This window comes from Ictidomys tridecemlineatus, chromosome 1 (assembly GCF_052094955.1).
Source record: "Ictidomys tridecemlineatus isolate mIctTri1 chromosome 1, mIctTri1.hap1, whole genome shotgun sequence".
NCBI lineage: Eukaryota > Metazoa > Chordata > Mammalia > Rodentia > Sciuridae > Ictidomys > Ictidomys tridecemlineatus.
Genome location: NC_135477.1, coordinates 200606779 through 200632121, shown reverse-complemented (window position 1 = coordinate 200632121; position 25343 = coordinate 200606779). Strand labels below are relative to the sequence as shown.

The 25343-nt window shown below is 40.9% G+C and overlaps 1 long non-coding RNA gene across 5 annotated transcripts; it reads left to right on the top strand.

Annotated features, from left to right (window-relative positions):
* The first annotated feature begins 5240 nt into the window (after positions 1-5240).
* Positions 5241-14361, top strand: LOC144364910 (uncharacterized). Of its 5 annotated transcripts, XR_013423030.1 has the most exons (7): positions 5243-5676; positions 5756-5850; positions 6693-8433; positions 9803-9961; positions 10120-10399; positions 10941-11077; positions 13145-14361. It is a non-coding gene; the product is annotated as an uncharacterized LOC144364910 (long non-coding RNA). The 5 variants fall into 5 exon arrangements; XR_013423029.1 differs by having other exon boundaries at positions 5241-5850; positions 10312-10399; XR_013423028.1 differs by having other exon boundaries at positions 5244-5850; positions 13294-14361.
* Positions 14362-25343: the final 10982 nt, after the last annotated feature.

The window sequence follows — 25343 nt, the reverse complement described above, 5'->3', positions numbered from 1 at the left end:
TATCATCAGGTAGTAGAAATGTTCTTCAGTACTGTTGTCTGGTCCCTGAAAGCTTGTGTCCTTTAGCTCCGCCATGAGGCTGGTTATAAAATTCAGTTGTACCTGTGTTAAACTCTTAAGTGGGTGTTGACCTTACAAGATATGTTCCTGAGGCTATGAGGTCGATATTAGATTCAGGATAGATTCAGGTTCTTTTTTTTTTTTTAATAGAAAGAGAGAGAGAATTTTTTAATATTTATTTTTTAGTTTTCGGTAGACACAACATCTTTGTTTGTATGTGGTGCTGAGGATCGAACCCGGGCCGCACGCATGCCAGGCGAGCGCGCTACCGCTTGAGCCACATCCTCAGCCCCAGATTCAGGTTCTTAATTTTTACATTTGTGGTCTTGTCTCTAGCTGACAATGTGGCCTCTTTTATTTATTTATTTATTTTTTAGTTACTGAGGATTGAACCCAGTGGTGCTTAACTACCAAGTCACCTACCCAACACTTTTTTAATATTTTACATAGATACAGGGGTCTCATTAAATTGCTTAGGGCTTTGATAAGTTGTTGAGGCTGGCATTGAACTCACAATCCTCCTGCCTTAGCTTCCTGAGCTGCTGGAATTACAGGTAGGAGCCACCACTCCCAGCCTGGGGCATTATTTTCAGGTTTTTGTGTCACTGTTAGACTTGTTAAAACCTCTGCCATTGTTGTTTCTGTTTGACCAATCCACCCAACCCAATCATGGCATTTTTCTGTGTACTTGAACTTTACTTCATTTAGGAAATAGTTATTTTGTGCATCAAATTTGGCCTGCCACATGTTTTTCTAAGTAAGGTTTCACTGGAACACAGTCATGGCTGCTTTCTTGGCACAGGAGCAGAGTTGAGCAGTGGAGCATACTGGATGACCTACAAGGCAGAATTATTTACTGGTTGGCCCTCCAAGGAGGCATTTTCTAGTCTGTGCATTCCTGTATCTTTCACCTCCCCTAGACAAGGCTTGTGGCCTGTGTTAGTCAGGTTTTTATCACTAACTAGTAAGTATATGACAAGAGAACTAGTTTCAGAGGTTCAGTACATGGTGAACGTACTCCATTGCTCTGGGCCCAAAATGAGGCAGAATGTCATGGTGGAAGGGCATGATGGAGGAGTGCTGCCCCATTGATTGTTGGCCAGGAGACAGAAAGAGGGGAAGGGGAAGAGGCCATAGAGACTATGGACCCATTCCAGATAGGTACCCAGTGACCCACTTCCTTCAATCACACCCCACCTGTGTATGATTACCACCCAATTACTCTATTCAAAATAAGATGAACTGATTTAGGTCACAGCTCTAAGTTTAATCATTTTACTTTTGAATAGTTCTGCATTAACAGTTTTCACTTTATGTCCAAATCATAACATGATCTTTTTCAATTAGACTGCAGAGACCTTGCTTCAGTATTTTCCTTATCAGGAAAAAATGCTGCCCTTAACAGGGTATATGTTCTAGTGGGGGAGAGATTGGCAATAGGAAAGAAATTAGTAGATGATGCAGTAAATTACAAAGTTGAGGAGGATTAAGAGGAAGCAGTGGATAGTACATTGGATATTGAGATTCTTCCCATCCATGAGCTCTTGCATTTGTCCTTCAGCTTTGACCCTTCAAGTGAAACTGGACTTTTCACACCTCCTTCCTGCATCTCCCCAGGTGCAGCCAGTGCCTTTCCTGGTCTCTAAAAACTGTGAGTACTGAGGTGAAGAAGCTGCTGGACAAAGTCCTAGGGTCAGTGCTGCTGAAAATGCACACAGGGCTGTGTGGATGGGTGCAAAGTGGGTCTGGAAGAGGGAATTAGAAGGGAAGTGGTGTTAGGTGTCCTGCCCCACTGAGCTGCAACCAGGTGGACCCTCTTTCTTGTTTCAGGCCCCTTGGTGGGTTTCTTGGTAGTCTGTCTTGCTTTGGAGTTTGAACTTGACCTGTGGGCATTGACCACATGATATTGATATGGGAGTTATAAATATTTTGGTAATTTGTGTGTTTTCAAAAATGATAGAAATAATGGACCCATGTGAGGAGTGTAATGGAAATTCAGTAGAAGTTATTTGTAATGTCTGGCACATGGTTAAGTACCAGCAACATTTGCGAAATGAAGTAAAATAGTTGTATTCCATATAGTTATAGTGCTTAGGAACTTTGGTTTTTATGCTTAAGTGTTAGTAATAGTTGAGTGTTATCTTCTATAAGATGGAAGGGAATGATCAACTTTAGTTTCCATTGACTATTAACTCAAATGATTGAATATAGGTTTTCCAAGAAAAATGAAGATATGATGTACTTAAGGAATACATTTGTTATTGGTTCATGTTTTTAGCCACTTGGTGGACATTTTCTTACCGGGAGGAACATTTATATTTTCAGTATAAACATTTCATAGAAAAATAAGCCAAGTGCCTTTATTTTAAAATTAATGGTAATTCCAGTTATGTATTTAAAAAATTAAAATACTTTTGTATTGATACTTGTCATCAAGTTCCTATAGCTTGAAGCCTCCAGGATATTAATTGTGAGAAACACAGTCTCAGGCAAGTGGTACATTTCTGGTGTTGTATCTAATAATTTTATTAAGTCAATATTTGTGATTATATGATTGAGGTTTTATATATTTGATAAATATTTTTAAGAATAACTTCAGGGCTAAGGTTGTGGCTCAGCGGCAGAGTGCTTGCCTAGCATGTGTGAGGCACTGGGTTTGATTCTCAGAACCACATATCAATAATTAAAATAAAGGTCCATTGACAAGTAAAAAAATTTCTAAAAAAGATATAAAGATGCTATGTCAGTTTTTCATGGCTGTGATCAAAATAACCTAAACAAGAACAACTTGGAGAAAGAACAGTTTATTTTGGTTCATGGATTCAGTGGATTCGGTCATGGTCAATTAGCCCAATTGATCTGGCACCCAAATGAGGCAGAATATCATGGCAGAGGGTATGGTAGAGAAAGCTGCTGCCCCTTGTTGGTGGAATTAGAAGACTAAAGCTCTAGGACTTGTTTTGTTCTTGTGATTAAAAACCAGGGCCTGGTACAAGCTAGGGAAGCAATCACTGATTGACACTCCCAGCTTTAGGCAGCAGGCTGTAAAATTTTAGGCAGCTTTTCTACCTTAGCCTCTCTTTGGAGCACAATAGACAATTTTAATTGTAAGGCATATAAGTAAGAGTAATTTATATAAAGGAACAAAATGATGCTTGTTCACAGGCATACACTTAAGGTATTGCTCTATGATGTAATGTTTTCTGACAAATGCATCCTGAGGTAATTTTGTCTATATGCAAACATCAGAGTATGTACCCACATAAAGTAAGATGGCTACATCACTAAGCGATCTAGTCTGATGGGACCAACTTATAAACTGATCTTCATTGACTGAAATGTTATGTCATTTGTGACTGTAACTGGGACCACAGAGGTAAACCTTTTGTCAACAGTTCAGTATCAGTATTTTTTATGGGTTTGCATGATTCTCACACAAAAAAAAATTGAGGTTTGAGCAGAAGACTTGCTCCTGGACGTCTCCTATATCAGACTTCCAGGAAGGGCCAGTTTGACCCATTCCTAGCCAGTACCTGATGTGTGAGAATCATGTCACTGAAATGACTAGGAAGAAGCCCTTTCCATTTTGAGGGGCTATACTGGTGGCCAAGCCGGATGTCCCTGCTTCAGATGGTAAGTCTCCTTCCTTCATATAGTGGTGGGGTGGAATGGGGGTAGGGGGTTGCCTAGAACTTTTGATTTTCTGAGATTGGATTGTCATGGGACTGCTGGGCTCCTGTCACACCTGGGGCTGAACACTGGACACAGCAGCAGAGCTGGAAACATCACAGGCAATCAGGCCTCTCAGCTCTACCATGCAAGTGTGAGAAATAGGGTTATGAGGAAACTCCATAGGTGCAGAGTAGGTATGTGTGCAGGAAATAAGATCCAGCTGAACAGTGCCAGTGTGGGCACCGGATATGGGGTTTTGGCTGGGCAATGCAAGTGTTGTGGTCTTTTTTTGGGGAAGCTGCAGATACATACTCCATAAGCCCCCCCCCCCCATGCCCAGCATCTCTTCCTTTTGGTGTTACTGGCTCTTTACACTTGTTACCTAGATGTCTTGCTTTGGACCCATTTAAATTCCTTTTTAATATTCCCTGCACCAGTCCTGTGCCATTATCCCATTCCCACATGTTTACTGCCTGGTCGTAAAAACTTGGCCTCACAAAATTACGATTTTATTGTGTACAACTTCCATGGCCATAGATTCCCATACTTGTCTAGGTTTCAAGACCCTTTCCTTAAATACATAGTTCTGAAACAGTGCCTGGGCACCTTAGTAGGGATCATTAAGACATCCTTTTTCTCAGACCTGTGACCATGCTCCAGGACCCCAGACAGCCTGAGGTGGACCTGGGCCTTGAGCCTTCCTCCCCCCTGTGCAACCTGCTCCACTGTCTCCACTCCCTTCCTCCCATCCCCTGGGACTGATGGGGGGCGTGGTAACTGGCTTTCCAGACCTGGGCCTGGCTCCTGGCTATAGTCCCAGACCATTAATCTCCAGGACCCTGGCCCTGTCCCCATCTCTGGATCTCAGGCCCCTTGCTGGTGCCTGCACTTGAACCTCCCCTCTTTTGCCCTGGTGCTGTGGGATTTCTGCACTTCCTAGAACCTCCAGTCAACCTGATTCTCCCCAGCCTGGGCTCCCCCATGAGTCCCGGATCCCTACCCACCCAGACACCAAGGTTCATGCTGGCGCTGGCATCCTTTCCACACCCAGGGCCCTCCTTTGGCCCTGCTTGGCTCCAGGTCCCTGTCTGGAGGATCTACTCCCCTTGATTGCAGAGGAGTGCAATGGGCTGGCCTCTGAGCCCTCGAGGCTCCCTAGGGGAAACACAGCCCTGCCCCTCGCCTGGGCCCCCTTGGCTGCCCACAGCCTGACACCTGGAAGTAGATGTGGGCGCTGCGCTGACCTTGGCCTGCGGGATCCCCTCCCTTCCCTCCCCTGCCCTCTTGCCTTGCGGGCTGTTCCTAACCCAAGCCAGCCCTCCCTAACCATGGAGCTTTAAGCTCCAGTCCTGGGGCCTGGCTCCTGTGCCGGGCCCCTGTGCACGTGTTCGTCGTCATGTCTCCTGGCGTGCTGTGGAGTCGGGTGGTGCTGTGGGGTCGGGTTGCGTTGCTCTGGGTCGTCGGGTCAAACCGGGGGCCCCTTGCTTGGGCCCCCTACCGCACGCACTCTTCTAGGTGCCCCTTGCGCCCCCCCACCCCACCCCACTCTTTCCTCCTTCTCCAGTGTTTGCCAGTGTTTCTGATTTGCAAAGGAAGGGAGCATCCAGGAGGGAATAGACATGGGGTTGAGAGTGTTGTGTGGCTCAAATGGAGGCAAATGTAACTGGGGCTTTCCCTCAGTGTCATTCATCTACAGATCACCTTTTATACCTCTTAGGGCAGCTGGGAGAAATTTTCAGAGAAGGAACCTTAGGATTTTTCCCTGACTGTAGCTCAGGCCAGAAATTCCTCATGTTGTTCCATACTCCTTCATCCACTTCCACACATCCAAGGAAGATCGGGACTAGGGACACTGTGTACTCAAGCCAATTGCTCTCTAAGCCTGGACAGAAGAGTAGGAAGAGGCTTCAGCAGACCCCAACATACCTGCTCTGTGTTTAACAGGTGATTAACAGCTGCCTAGGCCAGAAACCTTTCACCCTAGTCTTGAAGAGTGGTGGCTGCACTAACTGCATTTAAATAGCCGACAGGTACCCATCATCCTCCAAAATAAGAGAAAGAAAGATGTACCTCAAACTGATGTGGGATGTATGGAGAGGAGCTTACCTCAGTATAGAGGTAAGCTCCTCAAAATATGAACCTCCAAATATATCGCTGGTTATTGGTGAAGACTGCTGCTTCTGCACATGTTGAAGTTTGAACATTAGAGAAGCAGGCCAAGGCAAGCAAATGAAGCAGGGTTTATTTAAAAGACTACTCTTGCGAGGGAGAAAGGGGGCATAGCTGCTATCCTGGTATTCCAAGAAGTCAGGTGTTCTGCCCTTTTTATATGTCCTAGGCTTCCTTTGATGTTCTCCTTCCCTCCTTATTTTTCTTGTTCCTGTGGTCATGACTAGGCCCAGGAATGCTTGGTGGGATGGCCAAAAGTTGAGAAATAGGTAGGCTTAAGGCAGAAGGGCAGGATGGAGTAGAGGAAAAACACCCTAATAACCTTATAGCTCCTTGTAGGGCAGAGATTTTCCTGAGACTGGTTACTTTGACAACAGGTTGGAGCAGGGCAGGTTCCTGATAAGATCCCTCAGGGAAAGTCTCCCACTTCCCAGACTCACTCAAAATTGGCCTCCTAGATGTGACCTGACTTTATTTACTTATCTATACTGATGCCTGTCTAATTCTGGTTTCCACACCCTTAGAAAATTGTTCTTTAACTCCCAGAGTGCTCCCCAAACTCTAATACCAAAAAAAAATCACCTGCTCATACTTCAACAGGAGATTCTGATTCAGTAGGTCTGTGGGGAGCCTGAGAGTGCAGTTCCAGCCTGCTCTCAGGTGAAGGCCTCCCAGCAGGGAACAGCTCACAGCCATCAGTAGACTACAATCCACAGCCAATGGGACCCAGGCCCACAGGGCAGAAAGTGGAAAGGCTAAGACAGCCTTATCTGTTTTTCATTCACAAACAGGACCCTGTTGCTGGCTGCTGCAGCACACCTACCACCACTGAAAAGAACAGAAGTGAATATATTTGCTTGGTGAGGTGTGAATAGGCGTGGTTGGAATGAACCATTAGGCAGGCAAGACAACACAACCTCTGCCTCTTGATTCTGCTTTGGATCAGTGAGACCACTGGTCTTCAGCGCCCTGATGCTCCAACATCCACCCTTTCAAATATTAGGATATACTCTGGGGTATTGATGTTGCTGGGAAAGAAAGTTTTATTTTAGGTAGTTAAATTTTTTTTAAATCTCAGTAACATTGTTTTCATTTCAGTGGCCTTTAGTGATTAATAAGTACACTCTACGATTTGTCAGGATCTCTTAAGCAATGAGTTAAGATATTTTTTCTATTTTCTAAAAACTTTTTCATAAACCTAGAACATTAATAAACAATGGGAGATCAAGAGTCTGTCTTTTTATATCTAATGACAGTAAAAGAAGTGTGCAGATCATTTATCCAAACACTTCTAATAGTTAATCAAATTTAAGTTCCTTCCTTTTTAAAAAAAAACTTTTAGTTGCAGATGGACACAATAGCTTTATTTTATTCATTTATTTTTTATGTGGTACTGAGAATCCAACCCAGTGCCTCACACATGGTAGGCAAGCCCCCTACCACTGAACTACAACCCCTGCCAGTTCCTTCATTCTTGAGAGGAGACCATCTTTTTCATATTTTACCCTTTGCCTTTCATATTTCCCTCTAGTTTTCTCACTCTGAATAAAACAAGATAAAAGAGAAAATGGCAATTTTTCATAAGAAATGATATGCTTTCTATGATAGATGTAATGATAAGTCACTTATAAAATTGTGAATGATAGGAGTAGCATAGTAGCCAGGGCCCAAGTCAGAAGCTGGTGCTGGTAAGAGGTTAAGTTTGAAAATGGCAAGACAATAGTTGGGGCTTAAACTAAAGGCAAATGTCAGAAGAAGGGGCTTTTGTTTTGCCATTCACTGAGGGTTTTGCTCTTCTGCTTTACAACTAACTGATTAAATTCATGAAATAACTACTTACTTTTTTTCTCTTATTTAAAGAGGGGATAAAATGTCATTTAGAAAAATTCCCTGGGCTGAAGCTATACCTCAGTGGTAAAGTGCTTGCTTCACACGTGTGATGCACTGGGTTTAATCCTCTGTACCACATAAAAATACATAGATACTGTGTGTGCATCTACAACTAAATGAATATTTTTAGAAAATCCCTCACAATTACTATAATCCATTAATACAAATCTCATTATGTTATTATAGACCAAAAGAGGCTGATTTAATCTGAAAATCTTCCTAAAGGTCTAGAATATGAAGGCACAGATGGAAAATGTGCCTGCACCAAGACACTACTATAGCTGGATATTCCAGGTTCAGTTTGGGCACCACTCCACCTTGTACCTTCCAACCCAAACAAGGAAGGTGTGAATCTGCAGGGCTCCTGTGTGGGGCTGGTGGCCCGGGGAAGCAGATCTGAAATAGAAATAAGTTTCAGAGACCAAAAAAGCTGTGGGAATGCCCCTGGGAGACATATGTGGTGTCCAACGGGCTCATCTTCCCTTCTGTACTTTTGCATGCACTGATCTCTTGGGACTAGGACCTCATCTGCAGTAGCTTGGGGATGCCAAGACCTAATAGGTGCTTATACAGAAGCCTCCAATTCTATCCATAAAGGAAGTAATTTCGGTGACTTTAAGGATCCTGCTCAGCAACCCTCAGGTAAGTGGATTGGTTCTTGCGTGCTCAAGGCTTTCCCAAGGTGGGAAATTTCCCCCCATATTGTGGTCCCTTTCCAGGTATAACGCAAGGAATACAGAATTCTGCACCTGCTCCCACAGGAGAGAAAAGAATTAGTTTTCTTCATGTTCATTTTTTGTATTGTTTAAAAATGTATCCATTGACATATTTACAACAAACATTGAAGGGGTTCATGTTATATCTTCATTCATACCAAGGGCATTGGTGACTTCCACCAACTTGTCTTCTATCTTCTCCTCAATTCTTCCTAGACCCTAATAATCCTTACTCTACATTCAAGTAAACTTTTTGTTTATAAAATTCTACATTAGAGAGAGAACATGCCATACATGTAGCTCTTTTCATAACAACTTGCTGAAATATGCGTGATTGAATAATATGCTTGATTGAATAATAATGCAGAGTTGATTACATTGAAGGGATCATTAAACAGGGGGGCCGGTGTTTCTATAAGATGTAAATATATGTGTGCTTCTGATAATTTTTTAATAACCAATTTCTGGTAACCTTGCAACAGTGGGCCATACCTGTAATCACACCTATTAAGGAGCCTGAGGTGGGAGGACTTCAAGATTTAGAAAACCTGGGACATTTAGGAAGGCTCTGTGGCTGAAAGAAAATACCAATAAAGGGGCTCTGGTAGTAAAACATGAAAAATTCTTTTACATTAGGGAGATGTTTTAAAGGGCCACAGTTTTGTTCTTCATTGGGTTTATGCTTCTAAGATAATAAGCAGTATGATCATGTAAGAATGATCAAACCTTTACAAAGGTTATTTGTTGTACTATGTTTCAGGAACTGTTGTTACTTTGCTCATATTTCCTTTTTTCTTCTTCAGTACTGGGAATTGAAGCAAGGTCCCTTGAACAAAGCTACATTTCCAGACTTTTTATAATTTTGAGAGAGAGTCTTTTTTAGTCCCTCACCTGACTTCAGACTTTCATTCCTTCTACCTCAGCTTCCTAGTTGCTGTGATGACAAGTGTGTGACACAACTATGCTGGACTGACCTATGGTTTTTAGAATCCTAAGACATAAGCTTCAAAATTAAGAATTTTGTTCTCACTTCACAGATTGAATAATGTCCACCAGCTGTGACTTAAAAATTTTAAATTTATAATTACATTTTTATCTATTAAATGTTGAGATAAGAATTTAAGTCTGAACCATATTTTTTTATATATGAAGAGTATAGCTTTCCATTCCCCCACCCCACCTCTCTATTCCCCTTAGTCCTTATAATTTAGGAATACATCAGTAGAGAAAAAAAACAGGTAGCTGAGAATTTCAATCAAGAGTGGAGAATTGATTTCCATCTTTTCTCCTAACAGGACTCTCTACAGAGGACTCGGTTGCAGCATTGCCTTTGGTGTGATTTTGGATAATGAATTAAGCCTTTGTAGAAGCAAAGGTACATGCCCTGAAGAAGTGCTGTGATCATGGGATTTCACATACACAAAGGAAAAAGAGAATCTGGTGTTTCATAATGAGTAAGCCTTTGTGAAATATTTTAACCTTAATCTACTTAATCTAATGAATTAATTACTTAATCTAATGAATTACTCATACCAATTAGATTTATTATAATTGCATCCAAGATGATTTCTCTTCTTTTTTTCTTTTTTTTTTTTTAATTTTTTCTTTCTAGATATACAGGACAGTAAAGATGATTGCTTTTCTACTGAAGTTCATCGGACCCAACCTTGTGACGCAATTTACTGCCAAGAATACTATCATCATCTAACATAATGAACTCAACCTTGAAATTGTTCATTCCAGTAGGCCATCAATAAAAAACAAATGCTGAGCAGCCACTCAATTCTTTCTCTCCTTTTTTCAGCCCTGCCACTGCTTCTTCTGATCTAGAGGCCAAAGTCATGGACCAATCACTCCTGTGTCAAGCAGGCTCTGGAATCTACAGAGTGACAGTAAGATCCCAGTTCCCTTTGTCACTGAGCTTAGAAGATTCTGGGAAGTGGTTCTCCTTTCTGTCCTCAGCTGGGAGAACCCAGGTGGGAAAACCTAAAATATAGGCCATGGGGGCTGCTATATTTGGTCTCCTTCCACCCAGACACTTGACTAGCACCCATACACCATAGAACCATCCCTAGTTCTACCTGCCTGCCTTTCCAGAACCCTATGCCTATGACATCAAAGAACTCAAATTCATCCTCAGGAGAGTGCCATGCTGCAAAGCAAGCAGACAGTCGCCTGACCTGGCAGCTTCTTTTGGTGAAATCCCTATAGTCCGAGAAACAGGCTCCCCAGAGACATGCAGACTTTTAACCCTGATCCATGACCACTGAGTTCTAGGAGTACTGAATTTTCAGATTGGTAGATTTTGTTTTTACTTCTGTTCCAGAAAAATGTAAGATGTATCACTTACCAAAGTCTCCTTGTTTACTTTCTAATAGGCAATTGATGTTGTTGTACAGGCTCTCATGAATATTTGGTTCTCTTGATCAACAGGAGACAAAATGAAGAGAGAAGAGAGGATGGAAGAGTGCTGCAAGCTGTAGGAGACAGAGCTCTGATTCTGAGCTGTGCTGTGGACTTGTCATCAGAGCCTTAGAGATGGTCTCCTTTGGTGGACAGAGATATGGAAGGTATCCAGGGAGGGTGATGCAAAGGAGCCCCAAATTTTAGCCTCAAACAAATATATCCAAGTATAGGAAACAAAGTGTGGGATGGTAGGAGTTTCTTAGCTGAGAAATGTGTCTCTTTGCACAATATCTGTATCCTGCATCTACCTAAGGAAGGGCCTGGAGTCTTCAGTGTCTAAGATAGCCACAAGGCTGTCCCTGACCAGCACAGCTTCTCTCAGACACTAACATCTCTCAGAATGGTGTCACTGAGACCCAGTTTAATACCAACCAGGGAGAGAAGGTCCTGGAAGGCAGAATGTCTGCCTCTGGTCCCTGGATCCCTGTGGTAATGAGTTAAACTATATAGAAAATGTACAAATGTCTCTATTTAAACAATGTATTTATTGATTGAAAGGCTTACACAGAAGAAAACCTATAGAGTATCTAGATGAAATTTTGAAAGACATGTTTTCTTTTACCTGTATATTTTCTCAAAGAAAAAATTATATAAAACTAACCTTATAAAAACATCCTAAAATCAAAAATATTTTAAATATTCTTTTTATGGGGAATATGTATTTTTAAATATTTTTTCTCAGTTGTAGATGAACACAATACCTTTATTTATTTCTCTTTATGTGGTGCTAAGAATCAAACCCAGGGCCCCACACATGTTAGGTGAGCACTGTATCTCTGAGTCACAACCCCAGCCCAACAGGAAATGTATTATTTTCTGTATCCATTATACTGGGGTTATCAAAAATGGAAGAGATTATAATAAGCTCAAGCCACAAAGTCTAATATAATAGTACGATTGTATTCCTTCTGTCTTTAGGAACCCACACTGAACCCACACAGTTTATGCACAAGTGATAAAGAAAATTAGCAATCCGATCAAAAAGCAAAAGCAGATTTCAGACTGAATATCAGAGAATGTCTCTCAAAAATTACACAGCAATTGGCCCATAGAGAGAGCTTCAGAAATTAGAAAAGACTAGACAGGTAGCCATCAGCACCAGAGCAAACCTCTACAGAGCCACAAAGCCCCTGGCAAATGTCAGAATACTGGGTCATTCCAAGTGTTTTGGGGGAATATGTGCATGCATTACTGCACATCACTATTGGAAAATAAATGTTGCACCCTAAAGAACAATCTGTCAATTATCAGTAAAATTAAGGTCATTCACTTTTTATGAAACAGTTTTATTAATCGTCACCTGTTCTAGAGAAATTTTCCCACAGGTTGATAGAGACAATTATGTGTGGTTATGGAGACAGAAGCAATATGAATGTCTACTGCAGGACAATGGAAAGTTGGGGTGTGCTAATGCACATCAGAGGCTACTATGTCAGAATTTGAAGCAGCAGATGAAATGTACATAAAAAGATCTTAATAAGTTGCAGATGGGGACTTTGAGTGCAGATTAGTGGTAGAGTGCTTGCCAGCATGCATGAAGTCCTAGAGTCAATACCCAGTGATACTTAAAAAAAAAGTCGAAGGAAAGAAAAAGAAAAAAAAGGAAACGTTAAAATTTCTTCTAAATACAATTGAGTATGTCCCCTGAAACTTTTACATCAATTAAAAATATAATCTCCTGAAGAATGAATCAATCCTCTTCCTATAATTTGTTAGAGGTTATGTGTGAAAATGGTTGACTATTGTGTTGATACAAAAAGCTCCACAAAATCTTGCAAATCAAGAGGTTCAAATATTTGTGTTCACTTTTGAAACATAGCAAAACTGTCAAGGCCATCAAGGGTATGCATATCCATGGTCTTAAGAGTATGATCCAGCACCACTGAGTCTGGTCTCTAAAACCAGCCAGTCCATATGCGGAGAAGTAGCTAGGTGTAGTGACCCTTGCAGGCAATCCCAAAGAAGCAAGAGACTGAGGGAAGAAATTCAGATGTTTGAGGCCATCCTAGGCAAGATAGCCAGATCTGGTCTCAAACACAAGATAAAAAAGGCTGACAGAAAGCTCAGTGGTAAAGCCTAATATTCAATCATGAGAATCATCGAAAAACAAACAAAAATTAAGTGCAGAATTAGACCAGTGATTTTAAATTTTTTTTTTGTATTATATTTAGAAACAGAGTCTCACTGAGTTGCTTTGCACCTTGCCCTTGCTAAGGCTGGCTTTGAATTCAACATTCTCCTGCCTTGACCTCCCAAGCCGCTGGGATTACAGAGGTGCACCACCATGCCTGGTTAATTTGTCTATGTTTATTTGAAATAGAGAAAGAATTTTTGGAGTGAATTGAAACTTGAAAAAACTAGAGGCTCGCTTCTATCCTACCTCATCCACGCATCCTTTCCCTCATTCAATCAAAACCAAGGAATTTCCAAAATGCTTTCAGGATTGGTCCACTTGCACCTTAATCCTATGAGGTTCTTCAATCAATGTATGATACAAATGAATGTCCCTCCCACATGATTGGGTGTTGCTTCTGAGGTCAACTACTGGACAGAACACTATGAAAAGCTTCAGTCCATACCAGACTGAATGAGTTGGTCCTTTTCCTAGGCCAGGTACACACACACCTTGGCATGGTAGGGAAGCTGAAGCTATGGCAGTCTGTCAGTCAACCTGGAGATCATTTACTCTTAAGAGATCTTGTCCAGAGCTCTGCATTCCCCTAGGCCTGAACCCAGATAATTTTCCTTCACTGAGCTGCCACTCCTGCCAGTGCCTCCAGAGCTCCAGAGATGTGAATTTTCCAGTAAGCCCACTGCCTCACTGGGCTTACACAGAGCAGGGAGCTGTCTTTGGGGAACTGAGGTCGTGCACTAACAGTACGTGTTGTTACACAGGAGAACGGAGTTGAGATAGACCAGCACGGAGTTCAAGACCATCCAGCAGTCAATGACTGAAACCTCTCAGGAGCTCTAGTCACCTCAAATATCTGCAAACACTATGGTCAGTGGGACCAATGGGTCCTGAACTTCCCAGGAGGTGTTAGTGCCTGGACAATTGGACAAACCCACACTCAGGCCTTCTCTTGGAGCCCAGCATGTCCCCAGAAGCCGCTGAAAACTGAGGCTCACATCTCAGAGGAACCCAGAAAGGAAAGCAATCTCATCTTGAGGATGCCTTGCAGTACAATGCCCTTCAGCCAAAGCCCTAGAAGGAACCTGAAATACACCACTGGGGACCCTCATACTGCCCCTGTGGACTCATGCACTGGGACTATGCCCTGAATGCCTAGGCACTTTGAAGTCTTGGCTATGGTGATCATCCCTCATTTTGTTCTTTCTCTCTGAAATGATTTAAAGGTTCTTGAATAAACAAAAATTCTTTGTGTAATTAATTTGTTAAAGAACTCTTCTTTTAGATGAACTGAAAATTCTTCTAGTTTCTAATGTGATTGAATTTTTCATGATTGAGCCATTCCTTTATTCACTGCTTGTCGATTGATGTGGAGGGGATGAGTAAAGGGTCAGGATTGGAATCTATATAGGTAGGTCTGGGGCAGGAAGGAGCCAATTACCCAGCTCAGATCTGTGGCTGAACTCAATGCCATCTCTGGAGATATGAGGGTAGTGTGCTAACAGAATGTATAGTTGGGTGGCCACTTGATGGCGTCTCCTCAAAACTGAATGTGACCTTCTGGAAGAGGAGAGAGAATAAGCATCAATAAATATCCTTTAAATGTTCTACAGTTAATTTCTCATTAACTAAGAAGGACATCAAAATGAAATCTCTAGTCTTGGGACTTCTGAGTTGTCAATCATGGGATCCAAGACATCAGCTCTAGGTCAGACATGTCCAGACGGTGACAGAATCCTGCTCTGGTGGGCTATGTCCAGGTTGAGAAACTTTACAGATTTTCTTTTGAGATCCACCAAAACTGAAGGCGTTTGGGTGGGGTCATATGCCTAATGTCAGTTGGCTCAGATAGCTTTAGCAAACTATCATCAGCAGGGTGCGGTGTTGTTTACTAGTAGTCCAAGGTACACAGGAGGCTCATGCAGGAGCATTGCTTGGGCCCAGGATTTTGAAGCCTCCCTGGACAATAGAACAAAATCCTGTCTCAAAAAATAAAAAGATAAATTATACATTGGGCTTAGCCTGAAGGAATGTAATGCCTTCATTAGCATGGACATGGACTTTTAAACTTTTCTGTTCCCTGAAACCTGGTAGGTTTTAGATTGAGGGGATTTGGATTTAGAGAGGTTAGGTGCTAGGTCTTACTGAACAGTGAGATCAGACCTGTTTGCCTTGCTTTTCTCATCAGCTAAATTGAGTGTCAATTGTCTATGGCATGGAATGGGAGTAGAGGTCAAGGAGAAGTTGGAGTATTTTTGTGGTTCAGATATACAGACAGGATTCCAATAGGATCATCCTTTTTTTAAAAAAATTAAAATCTAAATCAGCTTTTCTTCCTCTACCTCTCATGGATTTTCTTGAACCTTGGGGACAACTAGAGGATTAGCCTCCACAATAAACAAAGGAAGCTAGGTGCAGAGGCCAAGGCCTGTAATCTCAGGGATTTGGAGTCTGAAGCAGGAGGAAAACAAGTTCAAGGCCAGAGACAGCAAAATTAAAAGTCCTTCTCTCTCTCTCTCTCTCTCTCTCTCTCTCTCTCTCTCTCTCTCTCTCACACACACACACACACACACACACACACACACACACACACACATACACACACACAGGAGATGTAGTTTGGTATAGAGATGTATGAAGCTCTTGGTTGAATCACCTGCACCACCAAGGGGGAAAAAAACACCTATAGCGTGTCATGACCACATATGTCACTGTGCAAAAAAAGATTTCAGACCTTGTGAGATGATATATTTTACAAATGTAATAGTACTAAAGGACATCTTCATTTTTGAGAACCTTTCATTGCTTTACACACACATACACCATGCCTACCAAAATTGAGCATTCTAATAATGTACTTTCCTTTGGTTAAATTTACATAAAACAAAATTAGAAGTCTCTAAAAATCTTTATACAACTATGCTTTCAGTATTGAAAATGATGAGAAGAAATACATAGCATAGCACATTATAATTTTTTTGTTACACATGACAGTACAATGACTTTGACATATAATACATTTGAATCAGATGGGATATAATTTCTGATTTCCTGAGTATTCAGATTGCAGAATCCAAATTTTAATATGGGCAAAATAAAATAATAGATAACAAAAGAATGAAAAACCTGACATTTAAAAGTTTTTCCCCCACTCCTTGCAACTTGGGATTGAACTTGGGGCACTTTAACACCAAGCTACATCTCCTGCTGTTTTTATATTTGAAGAGAGAGTCTCACTATGTTGCTTGTGTGTTTATGATCCTCTTACTTGAGCCTCCTTAGTAGCTTGAATTAAAGACACTTTAGAGGTTGATAATGGGCAACATTAATAATCAAATATCATTATTGATAATGGGCAACATCAATATTGCGTAGAGGTAATACACAACTACCTCTATGGCTGACTTTCTCAATCACAATTTCAAAGTTCGTTTTGATAAATGGTGATTTTTTTTTAAATTTAGGGCAGGACACTCTTCAGATTATGTTCACATTCATTTTCTATATGGTATTATTATTCTGAAATATAATCAAAGTCTCATGATCTTGAATTAAAACTTATCCATGAAAAATCTCTGTGGCATATGTTTGAGAGAAAGAAGTTACAGTGGTTTTTACTGTCATATTTTTGTCACAATGATCCAAGGAGAAGTAGTTATCATTAGGAGCTCTAAGAACATCCATAAAACTATAGACTCCTTCACAAACTTGCTTCTTAACAATTCATTTGGGCCAAGCAAACTCTGCTTTGTAGTGGGTTTATAACTTGGCCCTCGAGAGTCGGAGCCTTAGCTGCTACTAATATAAATCAGTAAGATTCCAGGCAGGGCTCACCCATCCACAGTGCAAAGTGACTAGAGCCTTAAAATACATTATGGTCTTACAAAATTGTTTTAATTTCTTTTGAAACTGAAAGAAAAAAATAATTATCATGCATATATAATATCAGCATATTTTATAAAACCATAGTGTTTGACAATAATTTTTAATTTAATGTATTGATTAAGTTTTTAGTTTAGGAATGAGTACCTTAAGGCAAAAGAATGCCAAAGGATCAGGTGGGTTTCTGCTAGGCGCAGAGGGCCACAGTATGTGTTCTAATTCCCCAGGCTGAGGAAGGCTCAGTCTTTGACAAGCAGCACAGAGGGAGGCCACTTGCTTTGGTCTAAGCTGGTGAATGCACCAGGAAGAGGAGTTATCTCCTGACTTGACCTCCACTTAACTGTACTATGACACATTTACTTGTCTTAAGTAATGTTTGTATTATTTAAAAGTTTGTCATTGAATAATCTTTAGTAACTTTTACATCCATCCATAATTTCATAAAGTTCTTATATAATTATCTTTGATATCATTTGCATCCATTTTGCAAACTAAAATCTCATAATATTTTTGTAGTTTTTGCGAGTCTTATTAAATACTTTGCTCAAATATTCATTACTCAAATTTCATTTCACTAGAATAATTTCCAGTAGTACAGGAAAGAGAATGAAAGTGGAAGATATGAAATTAGAGAATGATTTTATCAAATATTTTTTATTAAAGGTCCTACACAAAATATATAAAATTGTGTAGCATTATTATCTTTGTTTAGAGATATAAAATGTCTATGATTCCATATCAAAAGGGAGCCATGTTTTCAATACCATAAAAATTTACATATATATATAATTCCTTAATGCTCTCTACCTCTTGGAATTATAAGGGCATTTAATATGTCCTAGAACCTCTATGCTATCTATTCCCTTTGAGATTTTAAGGGTTGCCTTATTTCTAACTAAGTGGATCATTTTTATCTGTTACTATGAAAGAACACTATTTTTTCCTTAATAGAGTTTCTTTTTTTCTGTGAATGAATCTGCACAATAAATTCCTAAAAGTGGAATTCCTATATAAAAACAGTATATTTAAAATTGTTAAAACACATGGCTATTTGCATACCAAATTCATTCAAACACCAATATTGAGGAACATATTTCTGCCAACATTATTTAAAAATGTTTATTTAAAATGGTTTTCTTAGTTGCACAAGGACATAATATCTTTATTTTGTTTATTTTCAGAACCCTGTGCTTCACATGTGCAAGGCAAGTGCTCTGACATTGAGCCACACCCAGTCCTTTGCCTATTTTTTAACAACATGGATTATAATGAACGTTCCTTCTCCTATTTTATATAGCAGGAATCAAATTCTTGAACTCATTCATGCTAGGCAAGTGGTTCACCACTGACCTACATCCCTGGACCCTGTGATGAAAGTTTTTAACTCTTTCTAATATATCATTTAAATGTGTGTTTCTTTTAATTTTCTGGTGTCTAACATTGGCTAGGCTCAATATTGCTACTGAAAAGCTAGTAATGTTATGTGTTTGTCTGTGGGACACACTTCACCTCGAAACATCTCTTCATGGCTTCACTTTGCACCATAACAGCCAAGAACTCTGGATACCCAGTGTCATCTGAACTCTCCTTTCCAGATTCCAGGTTCACACTGCCCCCAAGCACCATTACTTTTTGCTCCAGGAAAAAAACTCATGTAGTTTTAAGGTAAGAACACATCAGCAGTCAGATTGGGTAAAACGTGGTGGAGGAGGACATCATTGAATAGAGCTCTAGAATTCCAGGAGAAGAGGTAGCAGGAGAAAAGATTCAGGAACAAAAACTCCCTAGAGGTCCAGGAATAAGCTAGTGTCTGGAGCTGCATTGGCCATAGAAGTCACAGAGGTCATCCTGGAGCTTGGGATCTATCAAAGTTGTGTGCAGTATCTGAAAAATAGAGAAAAGAACGAAGAAAGAAAGAGGGGATGGAGGGAGAGGAAAGGAAAGAGAAGGTGGCAGAAAGGAAGTGCTTTGGTATAAAACAAGAATGCCAAACTAAGATTGCATGCAAAAAACTCAGGGTGAAATTTCACCCCAGGAGACCAATACCAAGAATAAACACAAACATAACTGTCAATCCAATGGATTAGCCTTTTATACTTGGACTTAAAAACCTAGGGAACTGCCATCTCATGTGTTGATTCAAAATCAAACTGCTTCATTCTCTTATATACTATGGGGTGTAAAGTTTCTGATGCAATTTGAAGTCATCCCTCACTTTTTTTCTTAATCAAATAGATGCTATAAATACACAACTTATTGAATCCACTTTCTTCCCAGAATTATATACTAGAAGACCTTAGCATATTCTAGCATAACAGAATTATTTGGTATATGTTCATTACAATTAATTTATGCACTGTTTTGTTTTTTTTCCAGTTATTTCACTGGAGCAAAAAAGTAGCTACATTTTGATATTTTGTATAATATCACTGAGCAACAGTTCTCTGGCTCCCTGAATAATAAATTGATTGTAAAGATAAATCCTGCCAGGTGGTCAGGATAGTACTGGCTTGTAATCTTAGTGACCTAGAAGGCTGACACAAGAGGACTACAAATTCAAGACAAGGCACGCAGGGTGGCACATACCTGTAATCCCAGTGGCTATGGAGGCTTAGAAAGGAGGATTGTGATGTCTAAGCCAGCCACAGCAACAATGAGGTGCTAGACAACTCAGTGAGACCCTGTCTGTAAATAAAATACAAAATAACAAAATAGGGCTGGGTATGTGGTTCAGTGGTTGAGTACCCCTAAGTTCAATTCTGGTATTAAAAAAAAAGAAATTCAAGGGGCTGGGATTGTGGCTCAATGATAGAGCACTTGACTAGCATGTGTGGGGCACTAGATTTGGTTCTCAGCAACACATACAAACAAATAAAATAAAAAGTTTATAAACGCCTAATAAAAATACTTTAAAAAAATTCAAAAAACTGTTTAGCAACTTCATTAAATCATGTCTCAAAACAAAAAAATAAAATTATTGGAGATACATCTTGTAAGGATGTCAAAAACCAAAGATCCATGATTTCAATTTCAAAATATAAAAACTCTAGACAAAGTTGGGTCCAAGAAGGCCATCTTTAGTAGAGTTCTTTCCAGGACCCCGGGCAGCAGAACACTCAGGGTGGAGACTTCTGGAGGATCTATGCCAATGCGAGAATACCAAGGCCTAGAGTTTGGAGGTCTAGCTATTGAGGTCTGTTGAATGGCCTCACAGTGAGAACAGTCAAGGGTATAGTGGCAGCTGTGACCCAAAGTGGGCAGATTGCCTGCCCTTCCTTGGATGGACTTGATTTTCTTCTCAGGCTTCTTGAGTCCTTTGAATCTTTGTTTAATACATTTTATTTATTTATTTATTTATTTATTTATTTATTTATTTGTGGTGCTGAGGATCAAACCCAGAGCCTCACACATGCTAGGCCAGTGCTCTACCACTGAGCCACAACCCCAGCTCCACTCCATTGAATCTTGACTGCCTGGGCAGACTGTGAGTCCCAAGAATCAGAAGATTGTAGGTGGGTTTGAAAGGAAGACATGCAGAGGTAGCAGTTAGTCAACTACAAGGTGTGAATGCACCTCTTAAATAGTCTTGGGGGAACTAGATGGCAGGGTAACACAGGAAGATCATTTCTCATCTGGGTTCTCAAGGCTGCTGTGTATCTACTTGGGGATGCAGTGCGTGTACAGTACCCAATACACCAGTGCTCTGGATACCTGGAGACACCACCAAATCATGCTGCCAATAAACAGAGAAAGACAATGAGGGAGGGCCCCCTTAGGTTTACAATTGACCCCCTTAGATCTGGACATGGTCTCTCACCACCCAGTGGTCTGAGCCTCCTCTTTCCCCAACATCCCCAACAGGAGTATACTACAACCAAGAATTTCACATTGACACAATTTTTTGAAAAAACAGAAGAAAAAATTCACAAGAGCTCTGAAGCCTCCATGTTGGACTAGCAAACACAAACGTTACTTCTAGATGATCCCTTCCAAAACCCTTCTCCAAACATGGTTGTAGGAGAAATCTCAGTGCTCCTGGGTCTCAAAGGTTACAGACTCAAGCTGACTCAGGGAGTCTTGTGCAGAAGAGCCTGGATCCACTCCCAGCAGCCTTGGCTTGTCTCCTGGCTGCTGATCGGAGCAGAGGAAAGAGGACTTTTACAAGAGTCACCACCAGAGGTCTTGGGCTCTAGACATCCCTCACCCGCACTCCTGGAACACAAGAAAACCCCAGCAGGTGGTCGATGGTGAGACACTTTGAAGACCCCTGACTTTCCTGGGGGAGCCTGGGGCTTCTTCTGGATTGCAGACACAGAGTCCTGGACATGAAGCTCTGTGCCATGGCACAAGGTGCTGTGTGCCCAGGGAAAGTCATCTTTCCATGACCAATGCCAGAGAAGATGCGTTTGGGGTGTGGGATGCAGGTTGCAGTGCAAGTCTTGGTAGTCATAGGAAATATCTGGCGGTTGGATATAGAAGGGCAATGGCAAGGACCCAGGACATATTAAGCTCAGGGTTGGAGGCCTCTGTAGCCCTGGTGCCTGGTCTGCAGAATGCGAAGCCTGTGGCACACAACAGGGAAAGTGCTGCTCCATGGCATTGTGGGCCTCACACCAGGTACCACCAAGCATGTGGGACTTGGCAGGCAGCAGCTTTGGTGTTCTGAAACTCCTCTGGCCTCCAGTGAGTGTTCAACCACACTGGGAACCTGGGTGTTGCTTGCTTTAATCCTGAAAGGAAATCCGATTACAAAGCTCACTTAATGAGATTAACAACAGCAACAATTATCTGTTAGTCTGTGTAATAGGAAGTCTTGCTTCATACAAGACACTGAAAACTGGACATTTTTCTTCTGGCTTCAGCAAGGTTGTTAGCACAATACCTAGACTATCACAACTTGGTTTGGTTGTAACCCTTTTTCTTCCTGAACTCTGCCTGTGTGGTAGAAAACTTGTCACTAGGAATACTTCCAAAAAGAAATTTAAAATGGCAAATGAGTCTTGGGTTTCAGATCTGATGCTATAAGCTTATTGATCTATCACCTCATCCCAAACTCCATCCAATTCATAACTTGAAAAACGAAACCCCAATATGATAATCGGAGAACTTTGGGCTCTTTAGAGTAAATGAGGCCATAATACCCCATGAAATGATTTTATGTCCCATACTGGAGATTTTTTCAGCAAAATATTTTACACACATTAGTATCTTCTAAACCCTCAATAGAATAAAGCTAGAAATCCATAATAAAAAAGAAGTGAAAATTCACAAATTTGTCAAAAGCAAAAAAGCATATAAAATAATATTCTGATCAAGGAAAAAAGCATAAGATAGAGGAGAAAATACATAGATAACTAATAATTATGAGAACACATTATACCAAAATTTCTGGCATGAAGCAGAAACATTGACCAGGAAGGTGTATTATTCAGGGTTCTGCAGAGGAACAGAATCAACAGGAAGTATGATTATAAAAAGGGATTGGTTAGATTGGCTTACTTGACCAGAAGCTGGATAGTCCCCAATGGCCATCTGCAGGCTGTAAGCTGGAGGAACAAGTAGCTGCACAAGTGACTGAAGCCCTGAAACAAGAGAGATCAATAGTGCTCTCGATCTGAAACAGAAGGCTTTGAGAAACTCCTTAGACGATTACTGGCAGAGCTCACTTTGCAGGAATGAAGAAGCAGGAGTCTGATATTCTCAAGTGATGGCAGCAGCAATCAAGAACCCTTCCTAAAAGAATCACACTTGCATCTGCTCCTGCTTCCTTGTCCTCCCACCTTTTATTCCATCCAAGTCACCATGCTATTGGATGGTGCTGACCCACTTTAGGGAGGGTCTCCACTTCAGTTGTTATCCCACATGTCAATCATTTCTAAACACACCCTTACTGACACACTCAAAATCTCTTAATCTTTGATATGTCTTAATCCCATCAAGTTGAATGAATGCTAACATTAACAAAATCTAGCAAGACTGAATCAACAGGAACACCAGAACAATGCTACAACAATGACTGGGATTAAATCACTAATCAAACATGAGGTGAGGCTGAGGATGTAGCTCATTGGTACAGAACACTTGCAGGATACCCTTCCTGGGTTCAGTGTCCACCACTGCAGGATAAAAATCTATCCCAGTAAGTGACAGCTGTGGACATAATGGCTTCATCCATGAATTCTATGAAAGATTTAGACAAGCAGTTAGAGAAACACTACCAATTACTCTGAGTCGCATTAAAAAAAAAATGAAGAGGAATAGTGAAAACTATTGTGGACCTGAAGCCAGATTTAAAGATAGGTAATTAGTGTAGTTAGGTAAATAAGGTCTAATATGGAGTGAGATAAATAAAATGGAGACCATTTTTGAGAATGGAATGCAGGAAACCAGTGCAGCACTTGGGGAAATTGAAATGTTAATGTCCCCAAGGTCCCAAGCCTATTCCAAGGAAATATTAAAGAAGAAACTCCAGTAAACTCCAAGATGCTAATACAAAAGCCACCCCAGGTCTTTCCTACCTAGATTACTTCTCCAGTCCACCTATCTCCCACCTTTTGGGCCCCCCCACCTGTATTCTATCACTGCAAGATAAGGGACAACAAAGGACAGGAATGTGGGAAAGCTGAAAAAAGACCTTAGCTATAAAAAAGGGAAGACCTGGCCCTACCTTGGATTCCACCTTTTGGGTCCCCTTCTTCCTCCAGGGAGAAGTCTTTTCTGGTGTCCTTTAATAAAGCTTCTTCTTTCCACTCTATACTTGCCTTGGCATACTTCTCTGGTGTTATACTTCAGCATTCTGGGAAGCAAAGACTTGTCACTGGTAAACAGCAGTAACAGAACTCTATTCCTAATTCTACCTGTGATTATTTGCAAGTGGGTTCATAGAGAACTGTCAGTGTGTGAATTAAAGGAATATTTCAATTGTACCAATCTTTCACATTTTTGTCTATAATGTATTTTGCAATTGATGGTGTAAATGTTGAACATGAAATAAAGTATTAACTTAGGGGCTGCCCTTCATTGCTGTTTTTCCCTGATTACATTTTTACTATTCAACTCAAAAAAGTAAAAATACAAATAAAAAGGAAAGTAGAAAATTGAAGTACTTCCTTAAGGGTGCATCAACATCTCTAACACACATATCTGGATTATCAGTTTCTCTGGGAATACTCTGCTTATCATGTTTTGCCTTTCCTGGAAAACTCTTTTTGAATCTGACAAAGTAAAATTTCTCCCTGTGGTCTCTCAAAAGTTTAAAAGTAAGACTTCTGGAATTCACTCTAAGAAATGGAGGAAAGGGTTCTGATGTTTAGAGAACTCGGATTAATCTGCATGGCTGTTTGGCCCCAGAACTACTACATAAGTGAAATGAGTTTAAGAGTACTTGTAATTAACATTGACCACACATTTATACCTGGCAGAATTAACAGAGAAGTGAGAACCTTGTCTGACCTCTGGGAAAAGGGGACCGAGGACCCAACCCATATCCAGCAAAGATACCCACACAGGACACATACTGGCACCCAGGAAACCCACCCTCCCTTTCTCAATCTCCAAAACAAACACACAAGTGAAAAAAACAATTTTTTCTATAATTTTATTATACATGGGACAGAAAATTCATGAAAATCCAAGAAAGCATAAATTTCTCACATGATTACTAAATTGAGAAACTTTTAAAAAATTATTTATTTATTTAATACCTTTATTTTTTCTATTCCTATGTGGTGCTGAGGATTTCACCCAGGCCCTGGCATGTGCTAAAGGAGCGCTCTACTGCTGGGCCACAACCCCAGCTCTGAGAAATGTTTTTTTTTAATACCATTTCTTCACAGAGGATCTTCCATTGCAGTGTGTTGGCAGAGACCTCATGGATCTCAACCCAAAGGAAGGCAGTGAGGAATCCAGAGCCCCCATTATTTTAAATTCACTGAGCATGATTGGAAACCTCAGGCAGCATCCTACAGACATGGGATGGTATTTCTTGGCACTCACAGAGGGAGACTCTTGAAAGAGCATGGGCAGTCTCAGGATTCCTTGATCATAGGGGCAGGCTGGACGCTGGTCAGCCGGGTTTCTCAGAGGCATCCTTCTCTCCTGGGGGTACTTGGGGCTACTGCTGGGTCTCACACATCTGTCCTGGACAGGCAGGCGGCTGTGTTTCTCTTCTCATGGTGCTGTGTGATCTGGGTCCACGGAAGGGTCAGGACCAGCTGAGAAACTCACAAGGTGTAGAAGGTATTACACAGTTGAAGTCCTGGGGATCCCAAGAAAGGAAGTCCAGTCTGAGATAGAAAAGAAGAGGCCAGGGCCCAGAATCTGCTTCCTTTAGGGCTTGGCAGCCCCTGGGTCCCTGG